General features: G+C 37.1%; 1 protein-coding gene across 9 annotated transcripts in view; it reads right to left on the minus strand.

Moving 5' to 3' along the window:
* Positions 1-24125, minus strand: part of GRM7 (glutamate metabotropic receptor 7) — an 823590-nt gene that overhangs the window by 500844 nt on the left and 298621 nt on the right. The gene's annotated exons all lie outside the window — the stretch shown is intronic.

The raw sequence follows: 24125 nt of genomic DNA on the forward strand, positions 1-24125 counted from the left end.
CAGACTGAGGGAAGAAATGTAGTGGTGAGTGGGGAGAGGTTCTGAGAACCTTCCATTTTTGCAGTCGCCGGAGGTAAATTTTTATGTACACTTAGATGTGCAAAATAATAATCTAGGGCGTTGGTTCTCAAAGTGTGATTCAGACTAGTAGCATTAGCATCACCTAGGAATTTGTCGGATATACAGAATCTCAGGCTCCACCACAGACCTGCGGAATCAAACCTGAGCATGTGCCTTCTAAGTGATTCTGATGCATACAAAAGTTTGAGAACTACTGCTTTAGAGTCTTGCTATATAAAGTGCAGTCCAAGAAGCAATGCTTAGGCATCACCTGGGAGCTTGTTAGAAATCAGAAATTGCAATACCATCAGATTTGTTTTTTCCCAAGATGGCTTTAGCTATGTGAGGCTTCACCCTTGTCCAAGTAACTCTGATTTTAAATTTTAAAAAGATGGCCAGATTATTTCTATGCACATTAAAATCTGAGAAATGTTGGGCTAAGCCAGTGTTTTTCAAACTTCTGTGAAAGTGAAAACATAACTTCCTAAGCTGCTTCCCTGGAGATTCTGACTTTGAGGGTCTGGAATGATTTTAAGGTTTTATATGTAATAACATGAATCCTAGGTAATTAATATTATCAACAAAGTTTAGGAAATATGGCTTTGGAGATAAATTGCTAGGGACTACCTAAGTTATGAGTCACTCCTCTATATTAGATTTCTCAATTTTGGCATTATAAACATTACAGGCCAGATAATTCTTTGTGGTAAGGGCTGTTCTGTGCAGTGTAGGTTGTTCGACAATGTCCTTGGCCTCTCCCCACTAGATGTCAGTAGCAGTCTCTCCACTCATGACAAAAAAAAAAGAAAATCTCCAAACCTTGGTAAATGTCCCCTGGGGGTTGGGGGGGATCCCCCCATTCTCCATTGAGAGCCACCACTCTAGAAGGCAACTGTTATCTATTATTTTATAATATACTACTCTGAAGCTTAGGAGCTTGAAAACAATAACCATATGGTTTTTCTCAAAACCCAAGAATTCAGGGCTGAGTGGTTCTTCTGCTTCATGTGCCATCATCCCCTGATACTCCCTTGGTTGCCTTCTATTAGCAGCTGAACTGGATGATCTACAAATACCTAATATCTGTCATTTAGAGCTTTCTTTGTCCACATGATGGCTCAGCATTTGGCAGCCCAACCCAAGGCTCTTTTAAACATGGTGGACAGATTCCCAAGAGAGAAAGCAAATGCTTCTAGGCCTCCTAATGGTTAGGCAAATAATTGTCACAGTGTCATTTTTTCCATATTTTATGGATCAAAGTGAATCTCAAAGGCAGCCCAGATCCTAGTGGAGGCACAGGGACCCTATGAACTTACAGGATCCTTGGTTAATTTGTTCTGTTTCTTAAATTCCACATATGAGTGAAATCATAAAGTATTTGCCTTTCTCTGACTGACTTCTTTCACTTAGCATTATACTCTCTAGACCCATCCATGTTGTTGCAAATGGCAAGATTTCATTCTTTTTGATGCCTGGATAATAATTCAGTGTGTGTGTGTGTGTGTGTGTGTGTGTGTGTGTGTGTGTCTTCTTTATTTCATCTATTGATTGACATTTGGTCTGCTTTCATAATTTGGCTATTATAAATAACGCTGCAGTAAACATAGGGGTGCATGTACCCCTTTGAACTAGTGTTTTTGCATTTTTTATAAACACCCAATAGTCTGATTATTGGATCATAGGGTACCTCTATTTTTTAATTTTTTGAGGAACCTCCATAATGTCTTCCACAGTGGCTGCACTAGTTTGCATTCCCATCAACAGTGCATGATTTCTCCACATCCTTACCAACATTTATTTCCTGAGTTTTTGACTGTAGCCATTCTGACAGGTATGAGGTGATACCTCATTGTGGTTTTGATTTGCATTTCCCTGATGATGAGTGATGCTGAGCATCTTTTCATACTATGTCTGTACACTCCATTAGACTTTTATTTTTCTCCTAAAAGATACATTGTAGAAAGGATTTCTTTCGCCTTTCCAATTCCATTGCCTTCGTTCCAACCTCATTCCCATTTTGGGAAATAGACTTCTTGAATTATTACATACTGTAAAGTATACATAACTAAATTGTAGAGCTAGATGAGTTTTTATATTCTGCACCACGATATAGGTTATCAGCACCCCCAGAGCTTCCCAGTCATTACCTCCTTCCAAAAGTAACCACTGAATTCAATCACTGTGAATTAGTTTTGCCTACTTTTCAGTTTCATACAAATGGAGTTATAGAATATCATCCTTTTGTGTTTGGCTTATTTTGCTCAATATCGTACTTGGAAGATTCATTTGTGTTATTGTATGGAAAGCCTGACCCTTATTACCTCCTCTGGAGTGGTATATTTACCCTCCATCTCTTATCTTCCCTTTCACCCTATATTCCTCAGCTGCATTAATATTTTTTAAAAGGTGATTCTATAGCTCTTCTATAAAAACTCACATCAAACTCTGGATCTCTACTACTTTGAAATAAAATCTAAATGCTTAGCATTCTCAATCTCCTGTCAATCTATTTTTCAAATCTTACGTTGCTTACTAACCAGAATACCCTGGATTCCACTGAATCTTTGATGTCCATCATGTTTTCTTTCTTTTTTTTTTAAGATTTTATTTATTTACTCATAAGAGACACAGAGAGCGTGAGAGGCAGAGACACAGGCAGAGGGAGAAGCAGGCTCCATTCAGGGAGCCCGACGTGGGACTCGATCCCAGGACTCCACAATCACGGGGGGGGGGGGGGGGGCCTGAAGGCAGGTGCTAAACCCCTGAGCCATTCAGGGATCCCTGTCCATCATGTTTTCACTCAGCCTTTTACTAGGGTCCAGATGGAGAAATGGACCTTCTCTCAGGGTTCTGTCATTTTTGTTTTTTCCTTACTCACTTGAGTTGGCAGGGCTTTCAATTTTGAGTTTTAAGCACTGGAGTAACTATACACTCCAGTAACTGGTTAGTTGAGATCTAATAACATAAGAAAATTGAGATTATTTCTGACCTGGAAAAACCTTGAGGTAGAAAGTATTTCTTCTTTGAGATATCACCTCAATTAGAAGCAGAAATTCTCAAAGTATAAAATTTGACTTATATTTCAAAAAATAACATGATCAGGACCATACATAAAATAGAAGAGGTTCAGAGAAATAAATCAACAGAGATTTATATAAATAGAACCACATTATCTTGAAGAACTTATCATCCTCTAAACTACAAATATGTTAAGAGAAAGGGTACTGGTTGATTTTAATAAACATAGCTTTGGAGGGGCCATCTACTAAAGAATTAAAGGCATCAGAGAAGGCTAAGAGTCTAGGAAAAAGTAATTATCACTGACCTGACAGAATTGTAATTTTTTTGAACACGAAGTGATAGTAGAGATGAAAGATGTTCTTAATTATTTGAAAGAACATTATTTGTGCTTCCATTTAGTCTAGAATTGTGTCTCATCTGTGTGTGTCAATATGGCATAAAAACATCAGCACACAATAGCTCCCATCATTAGAGGTGGGAGCCCTGACTTAGGTTAAAGTTTGGTCTAATGTAGGTAGTCCCAGTTGTTGGTATATAAACTAGAAACAGAAGAGTCATTGGAGCACTTTTTACAAGGCAAAGTCTGCTCGTCCTACTTCCTAACCTATTGAATCACATAGGCCATAGTGTCTAAGAACATGTATTTTTAAGTAAGTGCCTATCAAGCTTTAACAACTCCTTTATCTCAAGAAATATTTGCCTTTGATAGCAAAAGGTACAAGAAGAGTGTTTCAAATTGTTCTTGATTCAAAGGATTCTTTGGATTTCTAAGCTTAATATGGAAAACTTTTTTTTTTCATTACCTGAAGTTCCATCTATTGACTTATTTATTCTATATTCATTGGGTAGCTACTACCATGTATACTGACATGGAGTTAACACAACCAGTCAGGTCCCTCAATTCACTGAGTATCTAAATTGAATGGGAAAAAAGACATGAAACTAACAGATACAGAAAACAAATTTATAATTATTAATATGTCAAGCCATATAACTGTGATGAGTATAATAAGAGAAACTATGGCTTGATGCATAGATGCTAATAAGGAAGCCTGATTCAGACTGGAGGTCAGAAACACCCCCACTAACAAAAAGGGCATTTAGGCTGAAGCTAAAGGATGTGATTTTTCAGGCCATGAACAAGTAGAAGGGTATTCCAGGCAGAGGGAATAGCACCTATGAAGACCTGGAAGTGGAAGGAAGGAATTTGTGTTTGTGAGGAACTGAAAGAAGACCTGTGTGTTTGAAGCAGACATATGGTCCACGATGAAGTTGATAGTTAGACAAGGGCTAGATCATACTCAGTGTGTTGACTAATTTTATGTGTCAACTTGTCTGAACCATAGTTCTCAGATATGTGGTCAAACATTATCCCTGGGTGGCTCAGTGGTTTAGTGCCTGCCTCTGGCCCAGGGTGTGATCCTGGAGTCCCAGGATTGAGTCCCACATTGGGCTCCTTGCTTGGAGCCTGCTTCTCCCTCTGCCTGTATCTCTGCCCCTCTGTGTTTCTCATGAATAAAAATCTTAAAAAAAAAAAAAAAAACACATTATCCTGGATGTTACTATGTTGGTGATTTGAATGAGATTAACATTTAAGTAGGTGGACTATATATAATGCAGATTACCCTTCATAATGTGGGTGAGCCTCATCCAACTATTTGAAGGCCTAAACAGAGCAAAAGAATGACCTCATCAAACAAGAGGGAATTCTTTGAGAAGACAGCTTTATGACTTAAACTGCAATACTTTCCCTCCCTGAGTTTCCAGTCTGCTGGCTCACCCTTCAAATCTGTGGCTTGCCAGACTTTCATATATACACATATCTCCTCTTGTGTCTGTTTCTCTGGAGAACCCTGACTAATACAACAAATGTTGGAAAACTTATAATGCATATTTTATTTTGGCAAACATTAGAATGGGAAGCCACTGCTGAGAAGCAGCTTTAGCAAATATTGGTCATCACATATTTAATTTTTGTAGATATATTTTTGTCCTAGTAGCTCAATATATAGACTTCTCAAAAGGGCTAACCAGATTCATAGTCTCCCCTTAGCCCCTTTATCTCTTTAATATTTTCTCCCATGCATTTTATATCTTTCCTTTATCCCCCCATTATTTCATAAAGTCCAATCTCAAAAATTCTGCAACTCTCTGTTTTATTTTATTTTCTCAGATTTTACTGGGGAAATCAGTGAAATAAAGCAGCTTTGAAACCAATTTAACTCCATTGCTCCCAGCATATCAACTATATATAGTTCCAAAATCCCAATATTCTTTCTCTAGAATTTGCATGCAGAGTGTATACCAATGAATGGCAAAAAAATTCAGCCCAGATCTCCAAGTTAAAACAAGTGACAATTAATTTTCCTTTCTAGAAGTAAATCTGTTAAGAACTTCTTTTGAATTGGGGTACAGAGTAAGGAGGTCTTCTTATAATTTATTTTCATAGCTTCCATCCAAGGGAAGTCATCAAACTAAATCAAGTTACTGACTCACTAAAGCATGGAGGGGTAGCAGAATTCTTCTTGAAGAGTTCACACTATTCAGACAGCAATTATAGCTCTCAATTTTCTCACTAAGCAATGCCTGCATGACTTTAAAAAAAGATCATAAATGATATTTGGGATTTCATCATCAAATATATATTTTATAACCTACTATGCACTATGTCAGGTATTAGGAATTGGATGACTGGTAGCACACACTCTCCATTCAACAAAAACATGATGAACGCCAACCCCTGTTCAAGCCTCTGCAGATGCAGCAGTAAACAAGGAAACATGAAGCATGAATCTTCCCTCTTCTATTGAATCCTTTTTTTTTATTCTGGAGGGGTGAAATAGACTATAAAATGATAATTAAGCAAGATAATTTCAGAATCCAATAAGTGCTATGACTATAATCATAAAAAGAACAAACACTTAACATATATTTTTTGCCAGAATCTGCACTAAGCATTTTACTCACATGAACTAATTTTACCCTCACAACAACTCTATGAGACAAGTGCTGCTTTTATCTGTTTAACAGATTAGGACCTGTAGTCATCAGGAGGTTAATGAATTTGGCTGAAACTAACTCTGGGTCTCTGATTTCCATGATAGGCAGGTGGCTATGATAAAAAGGCACTGGGGTACACTTAGAAGAAATAGTCAGAAAAGGCTTCCCCGAGGATTGATGTAGCTCTGAGAATAATTAAGGATTCAAAACCTTCCAGAACCCCAAAACCCAAGGACTCAAAACATTCTAGGACTCAAATGACTTAAACCATAAGTAGAAATATGACATCTAAAATAAGACAACAGTAGCATCTAACATTTTGGGGATATTCTTTAGTTGTCAAATTGTATTAAGTGTACTAACTACCAGTTCCATCCCTGTTAGTCCTCCTGATGTTCCTATAAGGTAGAACTATGCATCCCCATTTCAATGAGGAAAACAGGAATTCAGAGATAATAGACAGCTTGCCTTGAGTCTGCAAGAGACCAGGAGTGAAACATTTAGTGATCGTACAAAGCCTAGGAACAATTTTGGTGATCGTAAAGGAAAGTAAATTGGAAACCACAAACTGAAAGAGGAAAGAAGAGTGACTTCAGTGAATAGACAATATATTTTATGCACAGAGTTTATTTTTCTATTCATTAATGGAAATGAACTATGTGGCTTACAAGAGAGGATGTCTCAAGCAGAGAAAACACCTCTTTTTGAAAAGAAATGGAGGATAACAGAACTGATATTTATTGATTATCAGTTACATATTAGCCACTGTATTCAGTGCTTTCTGGAGCCTGTGAATTACAACTTTTAAACTTGAAGTAATCAAGATCGCTTAATACCAGCAGCTCAAGGTACTAAGTTTGGATGTACACTACCTCACTAGTGCGTGATGCCATGAAGTCAGAAGTCTGGTCTCTAATTGTATATTTATGTGCCAAAATTTCTGTACTTTGTTGTAGCTGGATCTCATATTTTAAACAAATCTCTTATTACCTGTTAATTTAATGAAGTACTACAACATCTTAAGTTATGTGAGTGTATGTGAGTGTATGTGAGTGTATGTGAGTAAATGAAAGACAGAGCAATAAAGAATAAGAGAGAGAGAAAACAAGAATGAAAGCAAGAATCAGAGAGAGAGAGAGATAAAGAGATAAATAGAAATGGGCATGTCGAAAAACATCTTAGCTGTCATAGATACTTCAAAGAAGTGGTGCCCACATACTGCCATTCATTACCTTAGCATAATTCAAACTTTGTATGTTTGTTATTAATTTGCACAACAGAAGTCAGGTCCCTGGAAGTAGAGGAAGTAAAAGGTTCACTGAATCCTTGGCCTTCCCAAAGTGGCCCAGTGGTCAATAAGATTTCATGTTCCATCATGGAACTTGTAAGCTAAACACAATTTCATATTCTGATCATTCCCAAGTGATGAAAAAAGGAGTAGTGAAAGCAAATAAACAACTTAGAGTCTGTCTCTGCTTATAAACCAATCTACACAATCAGAAATCAGTGACCTTCAACTGTCACTTCAACTGTGGTGTTTCTCTAGTTCACAGATATTAATTCAGTTATTCATCGTAGCAGTCACACATTTATCCTCTCAATAAACATTAATGAGCACCTATTAATTACAGGCCTAGGATCTTAACCAGAGGTACAGTTATAGGAATCACGAGCCTACATGTGATGACTAAAGTCATGGGCATGGAAGAGATTTCCCAGAGGGGGAAAAATCAGTGAAAAAAAAAATGAGGGCCAGGGACAGACCCCTCCACCTGGATAAAGCAGACAGTGGAGCCAAATAATTATGAGTTAGGAAGGAACCTAGATGAAATGGTCAGAAAATTAGGAGAAGAGAAAACGATGGTTGACAAAATCAAATCAGATAAAGACGAGATTAGCCCAGAGGCATAGGTATCTAGGAGGTTACTGGCAGATTTTCACTGTGACATCTTAGTGCAAGGTTGGAGGTAAAAGCCTTATTACTCTGAATTGACAAGTGAAAGATAGGCCTTGAGTGGAAACTGTAATTGGAGATTATCTACTTGAGACTGGCTGTGAAGAAAAACAGAAAGGGTGAGCAATAAAAGGATATTCTAAGTCTAAGGAGAATTTCTAGTATAAAATGGAGGTGACAAGTCCATTCACAGGCTGTGTGGAAGGAACCAGGGCAGAAAGAAAAGTTGGAAATGCAGGAGAGAACAAAGGGTCAAGAGGCACTCAGATCAAGAGCACAGAAGAGGAGATATGTAACCTTTGAAGGTAAGACACACCTCTTCCTCAGGCACTAAAAAAAAGATGAAATTAGATGCAATTCTATATTTTCAAAGTATAAGAGGAAGTTGAAGGAGAGCACATCTAAAAATGTTGCTTTTCTAGGTGACAAAAGCAAGGTTGAACTAACTACTAGGAGAGTGAGATAGAGAATTTGAGGAGGCCAGTGTTGGATGAAATACCTATTCTGGAGAAGGGAAAGAAAGGATATTTAGAAATATTGAGTGGACACAAAAGAGTCATCTGAGTTTGACATTCACTTCATAGCATTGAGCTACAGTGGCATTTCTTAAAGTCTGTCCCATAGACCACCTGAATTAGATTTTCCTGAGGTCTCTGCTAATAATGCCAATTTGTGATTCCATTCCAGACCCTTCTACATCTTCTCAATTGATTTTAGTGCTCGCTGAAGTGTAACCACTGATCTGGACAGTTTCTTAAACTTTTTCAGTCCCCAAAATCACTTAAGCTCTTGAACAGATTCTTAGACTTTGATCATATCTATTGAATCAATATTCTCTGCAGAAAGTTCTGGGTGTCTGAATTGTTAATGAGAAGGCTGGATGTTTTTGAGAACCAGTCAAGTTTAAGAACACTGATCTGAAAGTTCACATGTGATGGAAGTTGGTAAGGAGTATTAATAATGATGTATGGGAGTGCCTGGGTGGCTCAGTCGGTTAAGCATCTGCCTCCAGCTCAAGTCATGATCCTGGATTCCTGAGACTGAGCCCCATGTCAGGCTCCCTGCTCAGTGGGGAGTCTGTTTCTCTCTCTCCCTCTGCCTCTCTCCCCACTCATGCTCTCTCTCTTAAATAAATAAATAAAAATCTTTTAAAAAATTAAGAAATAATGGTGCATGACTTCACAAAAGATGATTTGTGATTTTTAAAAGTAAATTTAACATATTTGTGTCCAGTTGTAAAAATTTTAGCACATTTATACATTTGTGTAATCATCACCACAATCAAAACATTGAATCAAACAAAAAACTTGCTTATGTATTACAGTCAAATTCTCCCCTAGTCACTGGCAAAAAAAAATGACCTATTTTCCATCAGTCTTGTCCTTTCAACACTGTCATATATTACCATAAAGTGTGTAACCTTTTGAGACTGACTTGGTTTCATTCAGCATAATGCCCTGAGATTCATCCAAATTGTTCCTTTTATTAAAATTTTGTTCCTTTTTATAGCTGAATAGTATTCCAATATACAGGTGTACTACAACTTATTTATACATGTACCCATTAAAAGACATTCGGGTTGTTTTCAGTTTTTATAATTATGAAAAATTCTGTAGTGAAGATTGTGTACAAATTTTTGCATTGACATAAGCCTTCATTTTTTTTAGTGTAAAGATCCAGGAATAAGATTACTACAAAATGAAATCTTAATTCATTAACAAATAGTTATCAAGCAATTATATTAAATTAAAGTTTTAACAGTCTAGGTGTAGAAGAATTATCACAATGTTGAATAAGATGCAGAATGACTTTCAACATGAAGTAGAAGAAATAGACATACACATTGTTATTCAAAGGGATGAACTATGGGGTAAGGGGCAAGGACTCATGGGGGGAAGCAATGACTGTGGGTTGAACAGCAACATATGCAACCTCAAGACTGTTATGAAGATGGAAGGCCCACTCTCTCCTCTCATTGCTGTAGCTAATATTATAGAACCCTGTGGGCTTGAAAGCTATAACAAATCTAAAGCAAGTAAAAAAACAAAACAAAACAAAAACAACAAAACAACTTTCATTGATTTTTCCCCACCACTATATCAAAAGATTAGCATGTAGTATGCAATCACTGAATGCTTGGTAAAGAAAGATGAGTCGTGCATACATATGTATGCTGGGGGCCAGAGAGCATGACTATTTCAGAAGAGGTGGGTGGGTAAAAGTACAAGTTGTTAGTACTGTAGGAAGTGAGACTAGATGCATTTTAATAATTGTTTATATTGTGAAATCACTGTTTGTGGATGATGGGGAATAGATTCCCATATACTGGTACAGCTTTTGTAGGATGCCTGCATTACCTCTGGCTGAGGTAGTCCAGTGGCTATACTTGTCTTCCGAGTCTAGCAGAATACTCCACTCAATGGCATGTGTTAACTGAGGGTTCAGCTGTATCTAGATGCTCTACACAGGAGACCCCGCAGTGAAAAACACTCAAGAGTAAACTACTTGAAGGAGAGGCAGCCACAGCATACTAACAAGCTTGTAAAATGATGGTCTCTAGAACCTTGGCCAGAAATCAGAACTGGCAAAAAGAAAGCATCACATTAGTATGAATTGAACTCTTTATGAAAAAGTTTATAGAAGAAAGGAAAGTTGTCCAGGAAGTAAGTAGGAAAGGATCAAGGGATATCCGATCTTGCTTCCAAAATAAGCAAAGAAGAGACTTGTAGTCTTCCTTGGTTTTAAAAATAGGCCCAGGAAGGCCATTTGTATAAAACCAGTAATCATATGTTTTGAAATCCACTTCTGAATCTTTATTATTGACTAATACAATATCCATTTAAGGAACATTACCAGAAGAGACACTGTATGTGGAAGGTAACTAATTGACAGCCTTAAATTGGTCAAGGAATATCCTGGCTTACTTATATGAAATGAAGGTCAAATGCCTGTTTTCCTCTGATCAACATATTTCTAAAACTGCATATTAAACAAAACAATCAAGAAAGCACCGAGAGAGGATATTTACAAAAAGCATCAAGGACATGGTACTTGACTATAGGATAATCATAGTAATGACCATAGCTCCTGGTTTAGGACATGAGTCAGAAACGATACTTACGTGAGGACTCTATCATTGTTCAACAACCTCTCATAAAAGAACAATTTGCTTATCATGAAAGTTGTTTGAGGACAATGCGTGCACCTGTGTGTGTGTGCATGTCCACAAGTACATGTGTATGTCTGTGTATAAAGCATGCACTGCGACAGTCTCAGCAAAAGAGACAATGTTTAGTCATTCTAATATGCTGCTGGAGGAATCACTATTTATTCCTCATTCTGCAATGTTTTTCTGTGATACTTTATGTTTGATTTACAACCATTAAATTCCTGAGTCCCTGAGGAGCATATAGGTGCAGGAATTATTTTTATCACTGGTTTCATTTGTTGATGAACACATATTTTAAATTTACCCTGCAAACCAGCTCTTTGCATCTTCCCTGTATGCTTTGTCTCATTACAGAAGACAAAAGTTTGAGGTTATCGTGTGTCATGCCTCTCTTCCATCTATCCAGAGTCAGCTGTTGCTAAGCTCTATAAACATTTCTTAGTGTTGTTATTCTCTAGAAATATCCTAAGTGATAGCAACAGCAATAGCAGACATCTTTTATTGAGCATTTAGAATACGTCAGACAAGGACCTAAAGACTTCATAGCACTAACGCTCTCTACAAAGCTAATCCTCATTTGACAGATGAGAAAATAAAAGTACATTGGAAAGGATAACACCTTGTCTAAAATCATACCTGGAACAAAAGAGAGCCAGTAGTTGTCAGAGAAAGTTGAAAAATCTAGAAAGTAGCAAGTAGCAAAGATCAGTCTTTATCTCCAACCCCCCTTGATTCACAGCCTCCTCATACGCATGCGTGTGTATTGGAGATATGGATGCTGATAAGTGAGTATATACACATGAATACATATGCATCATGTATATCTATATATGTAAGCTCTGTGTATCACTATATGGTTTCTGGTTTCACTGTTATGGAAAAACAAATACCTGGCAGCTGAGTTCATTATCACTCTGGCAGAAATGGTTAACATGGAGCTAGTGGCCATACCACAGATCTACACCCGGAAAGGGGCCACTCAGCCAGGAAGTCCAACTTCCAAAAATTTTCTAATTTTAGATGAGACCACATAAAGAGTTATTGTCAATAGAAAGTAAATGGAAGGGATGGGAATCACTTAAAAACCAAGGTTTTTAAGAAGGAGGTATGTCTGTCATTCTATTTCTTTTTTCACTATTTGGATGCAGTAATGATGGGATCGTATGGAATGTAAGGGACTTGGGATGATAAGAGCCTGAGTTTCAAAATCACCACACAGGAGAAAGCTATATACCACCATCACCACCAACAACAAAAACAATAAACTGTTTTTTTTTTGTTCAAGTGAGAAATAAACTGTGTTTAGCTGCTCAAATGGAGATATCTACTTAGTTTTTTTATAAATTTATTTTTTATTGGTGTTCAATTTGCCAACATATAGAATAACACCCAGTGCTCATCCCATCAAGTGCCCACCTCAGTGCCCGTCACCCAGTCACCCCCACCCCCTGCCCACCTCCCCTTCCACCACCCCTAGTACGTTTCCCAGAGTTAGGAGACTCTCATGTTCTTGTCTCCCTTTCTGAGATTTTCCACTCATTTTTTCTCCTTTCCCCTTTATTTCCTTTTACTATTTTTTATATTCCCCAAATGAATGAGACCATATAATGTTTGTCCTTCTCTGATTGACTTATTTCACACAGCATAATACCCTCAATTCCATCCATGTCGAAGCAAATGGTGGATATTTGTCGTTTCTAACGGCTGAGTAATATTTCATTGTATACATAGACCACATCTTCTTTATCCATTCATCTTTCAGTGGACACTGAGGCCCCTTCCACAGTTTGGCTATTGTGGACATTGCTGCTATAAACATTGGGGTACAGGTGTCCCGGCGTTTCACTGCATCTGTATCTTTGGGGTAAATCCCCAGCAGTGTGATTGTTGGGTCGTAGGGCAGGTCTATTTTTAACTCTTTGAGGAACCTCCACACAGTTTTCCAGAGTGGCTGCACCAGTTCACATTCCCACCAACAGTGCAGGAGGGCTCCCCTTTCTCCACATCCTCTCCAACATTTGTGGTTTCCTGCCTTGTTAATTTTCCCCATTCTCACTGGTGTGAGGTGGTATCTCATTGTGGTTTTGATTTGTATTTCCCTAATGGCAAGTGATGCAGAGCATTTTCTCATGTGCTTGTTGGCCATGTCCATGTCTTCCTCTGTGAGATTTCTGTTCAGGTCTTTTGCCCATTTCATGATTGGATTGTTTGTTTCTTTGCTGTTGAGTTTAATAAGTTCTTTATAGATCTTGGATACTAGCCCTTTATCTGATATGTCATTTGCAAATATCTTCTCCCATTCTGTAGGTTGTCTTTTAGTTTTGTTGCCTGCATCCTTTACTGTGCAAAAGCTTCTTATCTTGATGAAGTCCCAATAGTTCATTTTTGTTTTGGTTCTCTTGCCTTCATGGATGTATCTTGCAAGAAGTTACTGTGGCCAAGTTCAAAAAGGGTGTTGCCTGTGTTCTCCTCTAGGATTTTGATGGAATCTTGTCTCACATTTAGATCTTTCATCCATTTTGAGTTTATCTTTCTGTATGGTGAAAGAGAGTGGTCTAGTTTCATTCTTCTACATGTGGATGTCCAATTTTCCCAGCACCACTTATTGAAGAGACTGTCTCTTTTCCAGTGGATAGTCTTTCCTCCTTTGTCGAATATTAGTTGACCATAAACTTGAGGATCCACTTCTGGATTCTCTATTCTGTTCCATTGATCTATGTGTCTGTTTTTGTGTCAGTACCACACAGTCTTGATGATCACAGCTTTGTAGTACAACCTGAAATCTGGCATTGTGATGCCCCCAGCTATGGTTTTCTTTTTTAATATTCCCCTGGCTATTCGGGGTCTTTTCTGATTCCACACAAATCTTAAAATAATTTGTTCCAACTCTCTGAAGAAAGTCCATGGTATTTTGATAGGGATTTCATTGAACGTGTAAATTGCCCTGGGTAACACTGACATTTTCACAATATTAATTCTGCCAATCCAAGAGCATGGAATATTTTTCCATCTCTTTGTGTCTTCCTCAATTTCTTTCAGAAGTGTTCTGTAGTTTTTAGGGTAGAGATCCTTTACCTCTTTGGTTAGGTTTATTCCTAGGTATCTTATGCTTTTGGGTGCAATTGTAAATGGGATTGACTCCTTAATTTCTCTTTTTTCAGTCTCATTGTTAGTGTATAGAAATGCCACTGACTTCTGGGCATTGATTTTGTATCCTGCCACACTGCCAAATTGCTGTATGAGTTCTAGCAATCTTGGGGTGGAGTCCTTTGGGTTTTCTATGTAGAGTATCATATCATCGGCAAAGAGGGAGAGTTTGAATTCTTCTTTGCCAATTTGAATGCCTTTTATTTCTTTTTGTTGTCTGATTGCTGAGGCTAGGACTTCCAGTACTATGTTGAATAGCAGTGGTGAGAGTGGACATCCCTGTCTTGTTCCTGATCTTAGGGGAAAGGCTCCCAGTGCTTCCCCTTGAGAATGATATTTGCTGTGGGCTTTTTGTAGATGGATTTTAAGATGTTGAGGAATGTTCCCTCTATCCCTACACTCTGAAGAGTTTTGATCAGGAATGGATGCTGTATTTTGTCAAATGCTTTCTCTGCATCTATTGAGAGGATCATACGGTTCTTGGTTTTTCTCTTGCTGATATGATAAATCATATTGATTGTTTTACGAGTGTTGAACCAGCCTTGCAATCCGGGGATAAATCCTACTTGGTCATGGTGAATAATTTTCTTAATGTATTGTTGGATCCTATTGGCTAGTATCTTGTTGAGAATTTTTGCATCCATGTTCATCAGGGATATTGGTCTATAATTCTCCTTTTTGGTGGGGTCTTTGTCTGATTTTGGGATTAAGGTGATGCTGGTCTCATAGAATGAGTTTGGAAATATTCCATCTCTTTCTATCTTTCTGAACAGCTTTAGTAGAATAGGTATGGTTTCTTCTTTAAATGTTTGATAGAATTCCTCAGGGAAGCCATCTGGCCCTGGACTTTTGTGTCTTGGGAGGTTTTTGATGACTGCTTCAATTTCCTCCCTGGTTATTGGCCTGTTCAGGTTTTCTATTTCTTTCTGTTCCAGTTTTGGTAGTTTGTGGCTTTCCAGGAATGGGTCCATTTCTTCTAGATTTCCTAATTTATTGGTGTACAGCTGTTCATAATATGTTTTTAAAATCGTTTGTATTTCCTTGGTGTTGGTAGTGATATCTCCTTTCTCATTCATGATTTTATTAATTTGAGTCTTCTCTCTCTTCTTTTTAATAAGGCTGGCTAATGGTTTATCTATCTTATTAATTCTTTCAAAGAACCAAGTCCTGGTTTTGTTGATCTGTTCCACAGTTCTTCTGGTCTCGATTTTGTTGAGTTCTGCTCAAATCTTTATTAACTCTCTTCTTCTGCTGGGTGTAGGATCTATTTGCTGTTTTTCCTCTCGCTCCTTTAGGTGTAAGGTTGGCTTTTGTATTTCAGTTCTTTCCAGTTTTTGGATGGCTGCTCGTATTGCGATGTATTTCCCCCTCAGGACTGCTTTTGCTGTATCTCAAAGATTTTGAATGGTTGTATCTTCATTCTCATTAGTTTCCATGAATCTTTTTAATTCTTCCTTAATTTCCTGGTTGACCCTTTCGTCTTTTAGCAGGATGGTCCTTAACCTCCACATGTTTGAAATCCTTCCAAACTTTTCTTGTGATTTAGTTCTAATTTCAAGGCATTATGGTCTGAGAATACGCAGGGGATGATCCCAATCTTTTGGTATCGGTTAAGACCTGATTTGTGACCCAGTATGTGGTCTAATCTGGAGAAAGTCCCATGTGCACTTGAGAAGAATTTGTATTCAGTTGTATTTGGACGTAAACTTCTGTTGATATCCGTGAAATCATCTGGTCCAGTGTATCATTTAAAGCTCTTGTTTCTTTGGAGATGTTGTGCTTAGAATACCAATCAATTGTAGAAAGCGCTACATTGCAGTCACCAAGTATAAGTGTATTATTATCTAAGTATGTCTTAACTTTGGTTATTAATTGATTGATATATTTGGCAGCTCCCATATTCGGGGCATATATATTGATGATTGCTAAGTCCTCTTCTTGGATAGATCCTTTAACTATGATATAGTGTCCCTCTTCCTCTCTCACTACAGTCTTCAGGATAAACTTTAGTTTATCTGATATAAGGATGGCTACCCCTGCTTTCTTTTGAGGATCATTTGAATGGTAAATGGTTCTCCAACCTTTTATTTTCAGGCTGTAGGTGTCCTTCTGTCTAAAATGAGTCTCTTGTAGACAGCAAATAGATGGGTCCTGCTTTTTTATCCAGTCTGAAACCCTGAGCCTTTTGATGGGGTCATTAAGCCCATTCACATTCAGAGTTACTATTGAAAGATATGAGTTTAGTGCCAACATGATACCTATTCAGTCCCTGTTTTTGTGGATTGTTCCATTGGCCTTCCTCTTAAAGAGGAATTTTAAGAGTCCCCCTTAAAATTACTTGCAGAGCTGGTTTGGTGGTCACATATTCTTTCAGTTCCTGCCTATCTTGGAAGCTCTTTATCTCTCCTTCTATTCTGAATGAGAGCCTTGCTGGATAAAGTATTCTTGGCTGCATTTTCTTTGGAGAGATCTACTTGTAACCACTGTCTTTCCTTCCCTACACATTCAAGACAATCCTTTATTCCAATATCTTTACTCATTATTTCCTATCACTTTCACCTGCAGGACCACAAAAGGTCACTGTGGCATATATTACTTTATTTTTTAATGACTCTTAAAAATTTTTTTTTAAGATTTTATTTATTTATTCATGAGAGACACACAGAGAGAGGCAGAGACACAGGCAGAGGGAGAAGCAGGCTCCATGCAGGGAGCCCAAAGTGGGACTCGATCCCGGAACTCCAGGATCACACTCTGAGCCAAAGGCAGATGCTCAACCACTGAGCCACCCAGGTTTCCCTAAAAATGTTTTTTAAAAAAGTCTTGGCATGCCTGGATGGCTCAGTCAGTTATATATCTTACTGGACTTCAGCTCAGGTCATGGTCTCAGGGTTGTGAGATAGAGCCCTCATGCTGGGCATGAACCCTGCTTGGGATACTCTCTTTCTCTCTCTCTCCCTTAACTGCTCCCTCAGCTCTCTGAAAATAAATAAAATTTAAAAAAATTTAGGTCCTTACTTGAGGGCTATATAGAAACAGGCTGTGAGATGGATGTGGCATGTGGGCCATAGTTTACCAATCCCTGACTTAGGAAGATTTTGTCAGGCTAAAATTTTAATTACAAACTATATTATATCACATACCCACTAGCAAAGTTCTTTGGATCTATGCTTCCTATTTTATCAGCTATGAAGTTTTCCCCCTTGATTCTAGACTCTTTCTCAGGCTGGTTATGCTGACTTCCCATCTTCCAAACTACTCTCCAAAACAAATCCATCTCCTCATTCCCCACTTACACACAGCCCTGTCACATGTGTAGACCAGCCTTGTACAGCACTTATCCATGCTCTTGCCCAAAAATCAATGCCAGGTATAAGACCAGTCAACAATGTCCACTCCACATCTTTCCTCCTCCATAAATTTTCACTAGTAAAGTCCAGTCCTTCTGGTTTTCTTTTTCTTCTGAGCTCCTGAAAGAGGAATCCTGTGCTATACTATCTGGCACTTAATCATATTCTTGAGAATTAACTATGCACCAGTATCATCCTAGGCACTAAGACTGCAATAATATATATGTCATAGCCCTTGCCCTTTAGAAATTTATGGAGGACTAAACAGACCAGCAAACGATGACAATACAAGGTTGTAAGTGCTACCAATTGGAATCAGAGAGCATTATGAAAAGTACATAGTGAATAGTTTGCCTTATGCCTTTTTTATTTTGTTTCAAAGGCACATCCTGTTGCTAGCTCAAGAAAAGATTGTGTATATGTGCACATGTGTGTATGTATGTGTATGTGTGTGTGCGTGTGTTCTTCCCTTTTGCTGAGTGGTGAGCATATTTCAGAAGAGCATTCAGTTGATGGAGATACAAGAATTCAGATCAAATCAATTATTAATTTTGGCATACTTATATGAAGGGCAGAAAAGCATCTCATATTCTCGGGTATACTAGAAGAAAATAAAACATCATTTGTAATTATGCTAGTTTTAGGAAAGTTTTGAAATTACTAACCATAGAAGACTAATATCAGGATCATTAAAATAAAAATAAAAATGGAAAAGTAATGTAGTACAAGAGAGACTGCAATTATTCCAGAAAAACAGGCTAAAGGTCATTGTGGAACTGCAGAGAATGCAGTTTCATACGCATCTCTACTACAGCAGCCAGACATGCCCATGGCAATGTTGGCATTTTGTTAGGAACCTTAAAGATCTTGACTTGTATCTTTGTTGAGAGAGAAGGCCATATCTAGCATCTCATATTAAACAGTATGCCTTTTAAATGGGCTCACTCCTACTGGTTAGCTGCAAAACAGCCACAGAAAACTAATTAAAATGCCCAAATCGAGTTACATAGTAGGAGACCATCTGAAAATTGAGGAAAATTGGCCAAATGATTATTTTCTTTTGGGGATAAATTGTCTTCATGTTTTCTCTGAAGTTTTTAATTAGTTAGGAGGCTCAGATGAACTCTTGGACATAATAAATAATACAGGGGAGGCCCAAAAAATCATTTTTCAAATCCCTATGGATAGTGTCATTGTGACATATAACCAAACTCTCCAAACTCGCCGTGAAGGTGTCAAGGTTTCTTTTGAAAGACTGCTAATCGACTCTTCATGCAATCTCTTAAATTTATCTTCTTAAGATTTCCTTAATTTCTCCACCCTGAATTGTTTTGTTTTTGAGTTTTTACAACTGTATATGTATTTGTGTGCATACATTTGGTGTAACATTTGGGTTAGTCTGCTTTGCTAATAACATCAACAGCAACCACAATGAATACAATTGTACAAATAGAAATTAATATTTAGTGAGTACTTACTTAATGCCAAGCCTATGACAAGAGCTTTCCAAAAATCACATTTTCAGTTCCCCATTACAATATAAGTTTCCACATGTTAAAAGAAAAGTATTTTTCTCCCTGGTGCACAAATGGGAAGTGTAATAGATAGAACTTAATTTTTTTTTCTTAACTTGGAGTCTTTAACATTAATGACCATAACATTGATAACTATCCTTGAAAGCTCACTGGGTTTACGGAAAGAACTTTCAGAAATACGGATGCTCAGGTATAACCTATAACTGCAGAACCAGCATCTCTTAAAATAAGGCAAGGGCAAGAATATGTGTGTGTGTGTGTGTGTGTGTGTGTGTGTAGTTATTGAAACATTTTAAAAGCTCTATTTGACTAATTAGAATTTATCAAGAATCAGATGATTTGTATCACTTATACTTTCCCCATTGAACTAACCCTAGCATTTTTATTTTTATTTTTATTTGGTATTAAGATTTTACCTTTTAAAAGGCATTTTAGGCTTATAACCAAATTCAGGGGTAGAGGGAGAGATTTCTCATATACATCCAATCCTCACACATGCACAACCATTATCAATATTCACTAATACAGTGGTACATCTGTTACAACTGATGGACTCACATTGACACATCATAATCACCCAAAGGCCATAGGCTTACAAGAGAGTTCACTGCTGATGTTGTATATCCTATGGGTTTGGACAAATATATAACAACGTATATCCATCCTTATGGTAACATACAAAGTATTTTCACTGTCCTAAAAATTCTCTCTATTCCACTTATTCATCCCTCCCATCCATATATATATATATAATGTTAAAGATTTATTTATTTTTTAGAGGGAGAGAGAGAGTATTCAAAAGTAAGGGGAGAGGCAGAGAGAGAAGGAGAGAACCTACAGCAGACTCTCCATGGAGCAAAAAGCCCAACATGGGGCTCAACCTCAGAACTCTGATATCGTGATCTGAGCCAAAATCAAGAATCCAACACTCAATTGACTGAGCCACCTAAGCGCCCCAACAAAATATATTTTTCAAAAAGATTTATAATTCACTTTGACATCCAAGCTATTCAAAACTTAACCCTGCTGTGCAGAATACTGCTATCCTCATCATGATGTGATGAGTTGCCCTGTATTTTGTTTGAAAATTCAAGATCATTGTCTTTGTTTAAAATTTTTTTACCATTTCCCCCTTCATCCCATACCTAATACCTGGCACATATGAGGGTCACAAAAACCTAATAAAATCATATATGTTTGCATAAAATAATTTTGTTTTCCTATGGGCTTCAGGAATGGAAGATGTTATCAATGAAAGGATTCCTATTGATTTCAGTGAAAATTCCTTTACCCTGGACAGGACTTTTTTTTTTTTTTTAAGGTTCATTTATTTATTTTAGAAAGAGAGAGAAAGAACACAAGAAAGCACATGTGTACACAGGAGGAAGGGAAGAAGAGAGAGATGATCCTTAAGCAGACTCCCTGCCGAGCTCAGAGCCTGACATGGGGCTTGATCCCAGGACTCTGAGATCATGACCTGAGCCAAAATCAAGAATCCAACACAACCAGCTGAGCCATCCAAGCACCCTGACACAGCTTTTTACTATTGGTGAGATTAAGGAAAGTTTTTCTTCAGAAGAAATGCTTGTTCCAATTAATTGAACCTTTCTACATGAGAATTTTGGGGAAAGAAATAAAACATGCAAAGACCCTTTGATGGAGTTGATGCCAACTCTCAGAACTTGATCTTTATAGCAAGAACTAAGAACAGAACATAAACTGCTAGATTTACCATGTTGTAACTTTTTTTTTCTCCCCTGAGGTCTTTCTTCCTTTATTGGGGAACAAAAGGTAAAAAAAAAAAAAATACAATACACAAAACAAAAGCAATCCCTTCCAAAAGATTTTTACTGAAGCAATAATGTTTAAAAGATATAAGAAAAGATGCAAAGGGAGGAAAATCTGCAAACTACACAAAATAGCTGATTACAGCTCAGTTTTATACAATACTTGGATAATGGCACATTAAAAGGTGAAAAGCTTGAGGCTATCTAAAGGTTAAAATATATTAGGATTCTCTTTTATTTAAGTAGAGGTTTTATTTGCATTATCAGGAAATTCTGAGAGAAGGTTTTTATTACCTGTATAATTCAATGAATTTGAATGTTGAAGGTATATAAGAACAAGAACAATGGAAGAAAAAAAAAAGATGTCAAAAGTACAAAAGTAGAAAACAGGTATAAGTGGAACAAGACTATTTTTGGCCTGTGCTATTCTGCTGCCATGAGCTTGGAAAAGAAAATAACAGATTGACATTGTATCAAGGCCATTGCTAATTATATATATATATATATATATATATATATATATATATATATATAGCTAAATTCTTACATCTCTTAAGTTTTGTGTAATTTAATATTATTTAAAAGTTGGAGGAAAAGGTATTTCCCTTATAAGAAATGGCAGAGCATAGCCTATAAAGTGCAGGCTTTTACTTTTATAAAGCTACTTTCAGGGGTTTTTAAGAAACATGAGAATATAGGAAATTACTAATTGTACAGGCATTTAGGGTCAATAAACAGAGTCTAGATTTCCAAACCTTGGCTAAGGCTCAAAAGTGATGGGTTCTAATATAGGAAAAGACTGGGGAAAATGGATCTACACTGAAAAGAGACAAATCCAATTGAAGAGTCTCTAAATTAAACCTGGAGAAAAGGCTTGGGGACAAATACAGCATGATAAAAGCAGAATGCCACATACCCAATCATTATGGAGGCCATGAAGTATGGCAACAGGAAAAGGGTACTAATTTAAGATCTTTACGGTAATTTATACTGGAAGATTGAGAAGAAATGTGAAATAACATTGGAGATGTTCTGTAATTGTATATCCATGCTCAAAACATCAGTAATAAGTGGAGAACGACACAAGAGAGGAAAATAATCTCAGCAATCATCAATACTTTGCCACATGGGACTTACTTTTTTAAAAAAAATTATCATGGGATGTTTTGCTCAGTTCAAATAAAAATGACTTGTTAGAAATGAAGGTCAACTAGTGGATGCATTAAGGATAAAATGGACTGGCTTAAAATTTAAAAAACGACAGGGTAGTAAATATGATATCAAAGTTCAATAAAAATAATAGGAGCCAAAATGTGTTAGATACAGAGTCCAAGTCAAATGGAATATGCTGTTACTCTGTAATTGGAACAGAAACCAGACTTAAGAGTAATGGAAGATGTAAGTTTGCCAACCATCTTCTAATGTGCTTCCTTGCTAGAAAGAACTATCTAGTAAATCCTAATCCTCTCTTAGGAAAAGAGTGTGAACTTCAGGGTCAGAACTTTGGGCTCTGGTTTTGAACTCCAGTTCTTCAAATTAGAAGCTATGATGTGACTGAGTTACACCTGCCAGAGGTGACTGGGTCATGTGTCTGAACTGCATTTCAACTGCTGGGGTACATTAAAAGAGATCACCCTGAATGCCAACCTGGCTTATACTCATATGTAGCCAGTCAGTGCAGGTCCACAGACTACTGTTTGAGATTCACTATGCTATTATAAGCAGTAAAAGAGAGATGCCTGGGTGGCTCAGTGGTTGAGCATCTGCCTTTGGCTCAGGGCGTGATCCCAGAGTCCCAAGATCAAGTCCCACATTGGGCTCCCTGCATGGAGCCTGCTTCTCCTCCCTCTGCCTATGTTTCTACCTCTCTCTCTCCCTGTGTCTCTCATGAATAAATAAATAAAGTCTTTTTAAAAATGATCAGTAAAAGATATTAAGATGTACAAGCTTCCTGCACATAAGAGCACAATGCACACAGATTCCATCATTTACTTTGCAGATAGTGACATGGAATCTGTTTACTGATAATTGCAGGCAAGACTCTAGTACAAATAAACAAAATGATTTGTAAATATTTTGAAAATAAAGTGGTTGCAACCAGATTCTAGTCTTCTTTAATATCAGCTAGTTGTTCCAAACTAATTTCTCTGATAATGTGTTTTAAGATCAATTGATTATCTCCCAAAAAATGGTGTTTTGAAAATAGAAATATGGAAAAATGAAATATCTACATGCTTTTGAATGAAATTGAATCTTTATTTTATAATATGTATAAAACTAACTCCCAAAGTAACAAAGACCTGAACCCAAGACCTAAAACTATAAAACACTGAGAAGAAAATCTGGGGAAAACTATGTAGCACTGGGTTTGGCCAGGAATTCTGAGATAGGATACCAAAGAGCAGACAAAAGTAAAAGAGACAAATCTGTGCATCAAAGATCACAGTTAACAGAGTGTAAAGGCAACCTACAGAATAGGAGTATATATTTGAGAATCATACAACTGCTAAGAGGTTAATATCCAGAATATATAAAGAACTCCCACAATTCAACAAGAACAAAATAACTCAATTTTTTAAATGGGCAAAGGGCTTGAGTAGATACTTCTCCAAAGATGATATACAAATGGACAAGAAGCATATGGAAAGATGCTCAACATCACTAATTATTAAAGAAGTGTAATTCAAAACCACAGTGAGAAATCTATTTATACACATTAGGCTAGCTATAAGAAAGAAAGAAAGAAAGAAAGAAAGAAAGAAAGAAAGAAGAAAGAAAGAAAGAAAGAAAGAAGAAAGAAAAAAGAAAAAGAAAGAAAGAAAGAAAGAAAGAAAGAAAGAAAGAAAGAAAAAGAAAGAAAGAAGAAAGGAAGGAAGGAAGGAAGGAAGGAAGGAAGGAAGGAAGGAAGGAAGGAAGGAAAAAGAATAAAAAGAAAAAAAGAAAAGAAAAAGTAACAAGGATTAGCAAGGATGCGCAGAATTGCAATGCTCGGACACTGCTGGTGAGGATGTAAAATGGTGAAGGCACTACAGTGATCAGTATGGTGGTTCCTCAAAAAAATTAAAAATGTAACTATCATATGATCCTGCAATTCTACTTCTA

This window comes from Vulpes vulpes, chromosome 9 (genome assembly GCF_048418805.1).
Source record: "Vulpes vulpes isolate BD-2025 chromosome 9, VulVul3, whole genome shotgun sequence".
Lineage (NCBI taxonomy): Eukaryota > Metazoa > Chordata > Mammalia > Carnivora > Canidae > Vulpes > Vulpes vulpes.